This window comes from Aquarana catesbeiana, linkage group LG06 (genome assembly GCF_042186555.1).
Source record: "Aquarana catesbeiana isolate 2022-GZ linkage group LG06, ASM4218655v1, whole genome shotgun sequence".
Lineage (NCBI taxonomy): Eukaryota > Metazoa > Chordata > Amphibia > Anura > Ranidae > Aquarana > Aquarana catesbeiana.
This window is the reverse complement of record NC_133329.1, coordinates 312687435-312696540: the sequence shown is the minus strand read 5'-3', so window position 1 is coordinate 312696540 and position 9106 is coordinate 312687435. Positions and strand designations below refer to the sequence as shown.

The 9106-nt window shown below is 41.4% G+C and overlaps 1 protein-coding gene across 1 annotated transcript in view; it reads right to left on the bottom strand.

The window, feature by feature from the left end:
* Positions 1-818: 818 nt before the first annotated feature.
* The window catches only part of TRPM8 (transient receptor potential cation channel subfamily M member 8), a 167000-nt gene continuing 158712 nt past the window's right edge, over positions 819-9106 (bottom strand). Inside the window, exon 27 of the mRNA XM_073634952.1 lies at positions 819-1509. The gene's annotated coding sequence lies outside the window, so the exon portion shown is untranslated. The remainder of the gene's footprint in view (positions 1510-9106) is intronic.

Genomic DNA, 9106 nt, shown 5'->3' with positions numbered 1-9106 from the left:
GGAGATATGCAGAGGAAATAGACTGTGAATGTTAAAGGTGCATCATTTCAAGGCTAAAGCTGCTAATCAATGTCTTAACAATGTGATGACAATACACTAAGTGCTATGGGCATCCCATATTTTCCTTTACCCCAACCAAGTTGTATCCCGCAATAAACACAACAAAACTACACAAATGACTGCTCATTGTCTCAAGTGATGTATTGGGGTCTGGCAGCAGGGTGATTGGCGGATTGTTTTTCAGGAGTGCTCGTCACCATGGCTACATAAATATGATAAATCTTCCAATCTATTTACTAATGCTAACAGCATAAGGATTCAAAATAGTCAGTGTTGATTAACAGAGTAAAGTTCCGCTTTAAGATGAGACAGTTGTGGGTGAAGCAGACATTTTTCATCTATTACAGATTTTATACACAAGCTTGCTATATTTTCACAGCTCAGGAGCACATGTCATGTTGCATACACTTGTTTCATAATGTAGTTCACTGACCCAGCAGTTAAGCAAACATTTATTGACTGTCCACTTACAGGACACTCAATGGGGTCATCCAAAAGTCATGGGCTACAGTAAATGGATATACTGTATATGACAGTTGAATAAGAGGGATAGTATGAAGTTTTAAATGCTTTAACAATTTCTTTTTTAACAACCACCATTTCCACTAAAACACTAAATACGTAGGGACAAGAAAGAAAGAAGTATGTCTTTACGAAGTTTATTTTTTAATACATATACAAGTACGAAACACAACATCACGAACATATACTGGCTTATCTCAAAATGAGCAAAGGCAAACTGTTGTTTGATGCGACTATGAACTGGAGATACAAAACGAAGCATCTACTGAAGTCACAGCAGTTGGCTGGTCAGGAACAGATTCTGGTATGAAGATACGACCAGAGCTGTAAAACTGATGACTAGGAGAATGTCTCATTGTAGCCATTATCTGAAAATTCTGTAGACCACAGTGGAGGAGAATGTCTTTATTGTTGGGGAGACTGTGTTGAATGGTAATAAGCATATAAATACAATATACGGGAATTGCATTCCATGCTTTGTAAACGTTCGAACTGCACTATTCTACTCTAACTACTATTCAGAAATATAGTAGTAGGACTTAACATTTTACTACCTATAGGCCTACATTCTATATTTAAATCTCTTTTGCAGTCATTGCAATCATCCACAGTATTTACTTGAGTACACTTGCCATATTATTCCACAAATCTTTGGAAGTAAATCTGCTTTAACAGCCTTGCTGCTCTGCGGCTGGACATCCTTCATGATTCAACATGTAATAGGTTATATGTGCATTTAGGCTGCTACTACCTATTTTTAGTCACCTACTCCATGGCATTAGTAAAACAGTTAATCTATTTAATAAAAGAGAGGTATAACATGGAATTCCATTAGAATTTTTGGCAAAGGACAAAACTGTGAGAGCATCCACTGATGGTGTGACTTTCTGAAAACTCTCTTCTTATCTCTTTAGTAGAGGATGAAACCTGGGAAAAGTGGAACATTTGGTTTATCTGGATAAAGAGATCAGGGAAAAAAGTGTGGAAGTAAGAAGTAGAGAGGGGTGACATGTTAATGGTTAAAACAGTGGGTTCCATTTTAAAACTGCTGAATGCATTGTAAGTAAATATGAACTACAGTAATAGGACATATTTAGTCAATAAGACAATAAGTGAGTATCCATACATCTATGTTTCCTGATTGAATACTGTTAAAAAAAACAATTATATAATTTTCTGGAACCAAAAATATCAATAATTGTATGCATTACATTCCACATACTAAATAAATTAGGTTATAATAGTACATGCAAAGGCTTACATTTATCATTACAGGTTACAGGTAACAATAAGCTCATAAAGGAATGCAGGTATTACCAAAGGGCCATGGGGTATGAATTACTAGACAGTCGACCATAGTCAATTGCCTGCACGATACCACTTTCTAAAACCATCTTCCAATGGGTGGGCTAAATTTGTTATTCAATTTCTAAAATTCAAAATATGAATGCTGCCTGGGCCCAGGTTTTGGGGTGTTCAGTGGGCAATTTTCTGATAAATCATACTAATAAAAAACTGTCCGTGCCTAGTATTCAGGAATGAGCTTATTTCTGCTCGTCAACTATGGTGGCAAGTTTACTTTAATTATAACTATAAGACACTGGGTAACTACTGCAATTTCCAGAAGCAGGTCCAAATAAAACATCACTTAGGGCCAGTTCACAACAGAATGAGGTGAGGTAAAGGCAAGTTCTGTGTATAATATTGAGTGGTGCTAATCTGCACAATTAATTCATAAACCCCTTAATCAATAACTTTGAATATTACTCTATATGTATATATAATTCCACATATATGATAAACAAATTCTGTGCAAAAAATATATGTACATAAAGTGCTAGTGCATATCAAAGTGCATAGAGAAAAACTTATGTGCAATATTTTTAAGGTGCTGAAAAAATAGTCCAAAAAATCAATCAGCAATATTATAATGAAAAAGGTAATGTGATAAAAATAGTGACAAAATAGTACAATAAAATGTCTTTACTTTGTAAAAGCTTCAAGTGCTCCACCACTGTGTGAATCCTTCACCACTCTCTCTAAATTGGACTCACCAGATCAATATATTGATAATTATAAACCAGCTGGAGGACCACACTCTCCCCAAACAATCGTCAATCACAGTTCTATGGTCAGATTTCTCTCTGTCAGATCTCACAGATCACCATTTCTATTTATCTCAAAAAAATTCCTCAATTCAATTTTACCACAAATTTTTGCAAATCAATATAAATGTTGAATTTATTGACATTGTCACGGGGAATATAACATAATCCTGAATCAAAAAATGTAAGTTCTGTTTCTGTTAAAATAGCACTACTAAGATTAAAAATGAATGTGCCTGTTATTCTCTCTTTTTTTTTTTTAAGAACAAGAGAAGAAGAGGGACTAGAGGAGGAAGGAGGAAGAAAAAGAAAGAGAGAATAACAGGCACAGGCATTTCTTTATCACGAAACACAGAGCCACAGTAATTACTGTATGGGTTATATAGGCACCTTTAGATGATGGACACTGGCACACCCTAGACAGGAACTTTAGCTCCCTATATAACCTCTCCTCTTACTGGGAGTACCTCAGTTTTTTCGCCAGTGTCGTAGGTGCTGGTCACGAGTAAAGATGTGCTAGGCTGATCTCCACTGGAATATTCATTTGCTGGGGCCAGCTATGCAACCGGATCCATTTAAAGTGTGTTTTCAGGCCGAATTGAATGGTACCTGGGCCTCGTGTCGGAAGAAACAAGGTTTTTTCCTGTAACACTTCTCTTTTTAGAGAGCTGGACCCCGGGATCCAGTGCTTGTTTTTTTTCAGTCATATATTCCTGGTGGGGTGCTTTATGGGTCCAGGGGTGTGGACCCCCCGATAAAAAGGGGCCCCGGTCCCTGAAGGTTTTTTAAACAGAGCCCATCATGAGGGGTGAAGATTGGGTCTGTCTGGTTTACCACAGAACCCTTCAGCTGGATAAGGTAAGTGGAGATTCCTAAGGAATTTTTTAATTCTTATGGGTTTTCTCCTTTAAAGCGGTAGTAAACCCGCAGATTTTTTATTTTATTTTTTAAACCTATAAGGCAAAAGGCATAATGAACTAGTATGCACCGCATACTAGCTCATTATGAAATACCTTAGAACGAGGCGTCGGCAGGTGATCTCGGTCCACGCCGAGGGAGCGGACATTTTCCCTCAGCGTGTCTTCCGGGTATCGGGGCTCCGGCGCTGTGAGTGGCCAGAGCTGCGATGTAGTCACTCCCACGCATGCGCGCGGGAGACCTCTTTCCGGCAAGGTCCAGCGTCTGCCAGACCTTTCAGCCGGGAAACTCAGAGCGCATGCGCCACTGAAGTCAGCGGCTGCATGCAAGGGGAATATCTCCTAAACCGTACAGGTTTAGGAGATATTCTTTTTACCTACAGGTAAGCCTTATTAAAGGCTTACTTGTAGGTCAAAGTGAAAAAAAAGGGTATACAACCACTTTAAGTAAAATGTTGTCGTGCCTAAAGTCGCTACCGGGGGCTGTCAAGAGCACGTACCCAATTTCATGCTTGTCTGTCTCGCTCTGTGTCATTACAAGCAGCACGCTTCCTCCAGCCCAAGCCCAGGTAAGATGTTGGAAAGGGGGGCTTTTTCTTGTAGAATTCCCCCACCTGGACTGGTATTTCTTCTCTCCAGGAGGCTGAGGGAGCAGGGATAAGTCGGCGGTATACCGCGCCACTCCCATCGCCACTGCCATAGTATGGCGGTTTTCTCCAGCAGCTCTCCTCCTCTCCAGCCCCTCCCACATGCCGATCCGATCGGATCAGAGCCCCAATCGCACGGGAAAGCAGTCCTTTTTGAAAAGTGAGAGGGGGGGCGCGGTGGGAATTTAGAGGGAGGGGACGAGGCTTAGTGCGTCGTTGACGTGATTCAACATTCACAAACGCAGGGCTGTGTAAAGCTGTGTAAAGTGCACCTTTTGCAGGTGCATTCAGCTAACGGAGGGACACAGAGCAGACGGGGGCATGTGAGTGTTGGTGACACAGGCATTCCCAGGGCATATTTACTTAGCATCAGGCTGAGCATTAATAGCAGCGGCAGTTGCTGAACTATTTGCTCAGCAATCGGTGCATTTTTGGTAGTACCTCCGCATTTGTGCTTAGCTCTATGGTCAGAAGGGGAGGTGTAAGTACCCCAAAAACAAGGGCTCAAAGGGTTCGCCCTCAGGCTCTAGGGACCCTCCCTCTGCAACACCATCCCCATTGAAGGGCCTAGGAAGGTTGGTCAGAGTGAGCCGTCGGGGTCGTCAAGGGTTGCTTCCGACATTTCAGCCCCTATCTATATTACTGAGGTTTTCTCATCAGCCATGATGGGATTAGAGGAAAGGTTAGCGTTTTTAATCGCATCTTTACAGAGTGGAAGAAAACACATTAGGTCCCCTTCTACCACCAGGACCCTCAAACAGAGGAACGGTGGGAGGGGGAAGAGGGATCCCCCTCAGGGGACTGTGAAGAGGCTGATGACTCCTCTTCCGAGGGATCAAGGTGGGGGAAGGACCTTCTTCAGCTTCACAAGCTGAGAAATTGCTGGTGCAATCCCTTGCTGAAGTGGTCCGCTCCACATTTAAAAGTTTGGGTTCACTAAAGCCTCCTCAAGCTTGCGTGCCTTTCCTGTCCGTTCATTGCTGGAAAAGCATATGTATTCTGAGTGGGATCACCCAGATAAGCATTTTTTCCCTCCTAAAAAGTTTTCGCAAAAGGTATGCCAGAGCCTCAGTTGGTGGAGGATATCCAAAATAATGCAGAAGGGGAATCCCTTCATATCAGTTACCTGAAAGGTGGTAACAACAGCTGCCAGCCTTTCGGGTTGAGGAGCAGTCCTGGAAGAAGTGACTGTCCAAGGGAAATGGTCCAGAACTGAAGGATATGTCCATCAACATTCTAGAAATTCGGGCAGCATGCCTAGCCCTAAGGGCCTGGACATTCAGGCTGCGTAATTGTCCTGTCAGGATTCAATCCGACTATGCCACAGCAGTCTCTTATATCAATCACCAAGGGGGCACCGGAAGTCATGCAGCCCAGGTAGAGGTAAACCATATCCTAACCTTAGCAGAAAAGCATGTGCCGTGTATATCAGCAATCTTCATTCCAGGGGTAGAGAATTGGCAGGCGGTCTACTTGAGTCACCAGCAGTTGTTCCCAGGGGAATGGTCCCTTCACCCCGACATCTTCCTGGCTAGATGCCAAAGATGGGGGGAATCCCGGACGTAGATCTGTTTGCATCCAGTTTCAACAACAAAATTGACAACTTTGTGTAAAGAACCAGGGAACCAATCATATACGGAACAGATGCGTTGGTGACCCTGTGGAATCAGTTTTTTCACTGATTTATGCATTCCCTCCTATTCCGCTGCTACCACGACTTCTTCGCAGGTTCAAGCAGGAAGGGAAGTCAGGGGATCTTGTGGCCGCAGCGTGGCCCAGTAGATTTTGGTATGCAGATATCGTAAAGATGGCGGTAGGGGCCCCATGGCCCCTACCACCACGTCCAAACCTGCTATCGCAGGGACCGGTGTTACATCCTACCTTACAAACACTGAATTTAACAGCTTGGCTATTGAAACCTACATTCTGAACAATTGTGGGCTTTCAGGCTCGGTGATATCTACCTTGATTAATGCAAGGAAGCCAGCTTCCAGAGTAATTTATTATAAAGTCTGGAAGGCATATGTTTCCTGGTGTGAGTCCAGCGGTTAGCATCCTAGAAAGTATGTTATAGGTAGAAGCCTTGCTTTTCTGCACATAAGACTAGAAATGAAGCTGGCCTTGAGTACCATCAGAGGCCAGGTCTCGGCCTTATCAGTATTGTTCCAACGACCACTTGCTTCGCATTTCCTGGTCCATATTTTTATACAGCGGGTGACACGACTTAATCCGCCGGTTAGGTCACCCTTAAAACCTTGGGACTTGAATTTGGTTTTGTCGGTTTTACAAAAACAGCCTTTTGAGCCGATACAACGTACTCCCTTGATCCATTTGACAAGAAAGTTGGTTTCTGGTTGCCATGTCTTCTGCAAGAAGGGTATCAGAATTGTAAAGAACCATATTTAATTATTCATAAGGATTAGGTGGTAATGCGTCCTCATCCTAGCTTTCTGCCGAAGGTGGTTTCAGGTTTTAATTTAAACCAGGATATTGTTCTACCTTCATTTTTTCCGGAACCCTGTTCTACGGAAGAAGAGTCACTACATTCTTTGGATGTAGTGAGAGCAGTCAAACTCTATTTGAAGGAGACTGCTCAGTTTCGGAAAACAGATATTTGTTTGTGTTGCCTGAAGGTCCTAGGAAAGGATGGGCAGCGTCGAAATCCACTATTGCTAAATGGATTCGGCAAGTAATTATTCAAGCTTATGGTTTGAAGAGGAAAGTTTCACCTTTTCAAATCAAAGCGCACTCCACCAGGGCTGTTAGTGCTTCGTGGGCAGTGCATCACCAAGCCTCCATGGCTCAAATCTGCAAGGCCGTAACTTGGTCTTCAGTCCATACATTCACCAGATTCTATCAGGTGGATGTAAGAAGGCATGAGGATATCGCCTTTGGGCGCAGGGTGCTGCAGGCAGCAGTATAGGTCCTCAGGTCTGATTGCACCCTACTTTTGTTGGTGTCCCCTCCCCTCAGATAGCATTGCTCTGGGACATCCCATACAGTAATTACTGTGGCTCGGTGTCCCGTGATGTATGATAAAGAAAATAGGATTTTTATAACAGCTTACCTGTAGAATCCTTTTCTTGGAGTACATCATGGGACACAGAGGTCCCTCCCCACTTTCTGATTACACGTGTATTGCTTTGCTACAAAACTGAGGTACTCCCAGTAAGGGGAGTGGTTATATTGGGAGCTAAACTTCCTGTTTAGGGTGTGCCTATATAACTTATATTTCCCATGTCAATGTCAATAAATTCAACACTTATATTGATTTGCAAAATTTTTTGAGAAAATTGAATTAAAGAAAATTTTTTGAGATAAATAAAAATGGTTTTAAAATGGGAGGACCAAAGGAGACAGAATATGTGCTGAGTGTTTTAAGGAATGCCTCAGTTTTCCATCCCAAGAATAAAAGGAGTGACATTTTTGATGTTTTTTAAAACTATAGTAGAAAAAGATATTAAAGAGATAAACACTAAGGCAATCAAGAAATCACCAAAATACATTGAGGAAGGGATTTGGGAATTGGAAAAAAGGAAAGATATCATAGTAAGGGCAACGGATAAGGATGGGGCCATTGTTGTTTTGGACAAAAAAATTATAAAAAGGAGATGACAAAATTATTGATAGTGAAAGATACATATAAGAAATGATCAAGCAACCCTACAAAGAGATTAAAACAGCAACTTAAAAAGATTATTGAAAAGGGTAGAAAATCCAAGATTCTTACAGAGAAAGAAGCTAAATATTTATTACCGAGAGCCCCCCAGGGTACCAACCATATATTATTTACCAAAAATCCATAAGAGGACTACAAAACTCCCGGGAAGACCTATCGTAAGTTGCATTGGATCATTGTTTTCTAGGATTGGAGAATTTATACTGTAAACTTATATCTGCAGAAGATTGTGGTAAAAAAGTATTCTTACCTCAAAGATAGTCGGGAGTTGATTAAAATATTAGATGCAGGGTTATATAGGGAAGAAGGATACTTGGTGACAGTGGATGTGAATTCACTGTACACCAGTATCAATCAGAAGTATGCTATGGATGCAGGAAAATGGGTGTTGGAGAATAAGTTGAACCTTTAAAATTAAACACATAGCATTTATTCTTGAGTTATTAAATGTTGCCATGTCCAATAATTATATTTGGTATGATAAAAACTTTTTTCAACAACTCACAGGAGTAGCCAAGGGAGCCTAGTATGCTCAGAGCATTGCTAATTTGGTCATGGCAAAACGGTAAGCCGAAAGAATACATCATAAGTGGCCACAGATGAAGCTATACAAATGCTATATAGATGATATTATAATGATTTGGGAGGAACCCATAGATGGTCTATTAAAATTCTTACACAATTTAGATAATAATGAATATGGCCTGACTTTCACTGGAGAGTGGGGTCATGACACAATTCATTTTTTGGAGCTTACTTTATGTAAGCGGAATGGAGTGATCGGCACCAAGAAGCATTTCAAGGAGACTGACAGGAACAGCTATAATATTATTATTATTATTATTATTATTATTATTATACAGGATTTATATAGCGCCAACAGTTTACGAAGCACTTTATAACTTGAGGGTATACAATACTCTTTAATACAGTAAGAATAAGAGGGCCCTGCTCCTTAGAGCTTACAATCTAAGAGGGAAGGTCAAGAGATACAAGAGGTAATAACTGTGGGGGATGTGCTGATGGACAAAATAAATGTTCAGTTGTTAGGTGGGGGCCAGATAGGCTTCTCTGAAAAGATGAGTTTTCAGGGATCGTCTGAAAGTGGACAAGGTCGGAGAAAGTCAGACAGATTAGGGTAGAGCATTCCAGAGGATGGGAGAGGCTCTGGAGAAG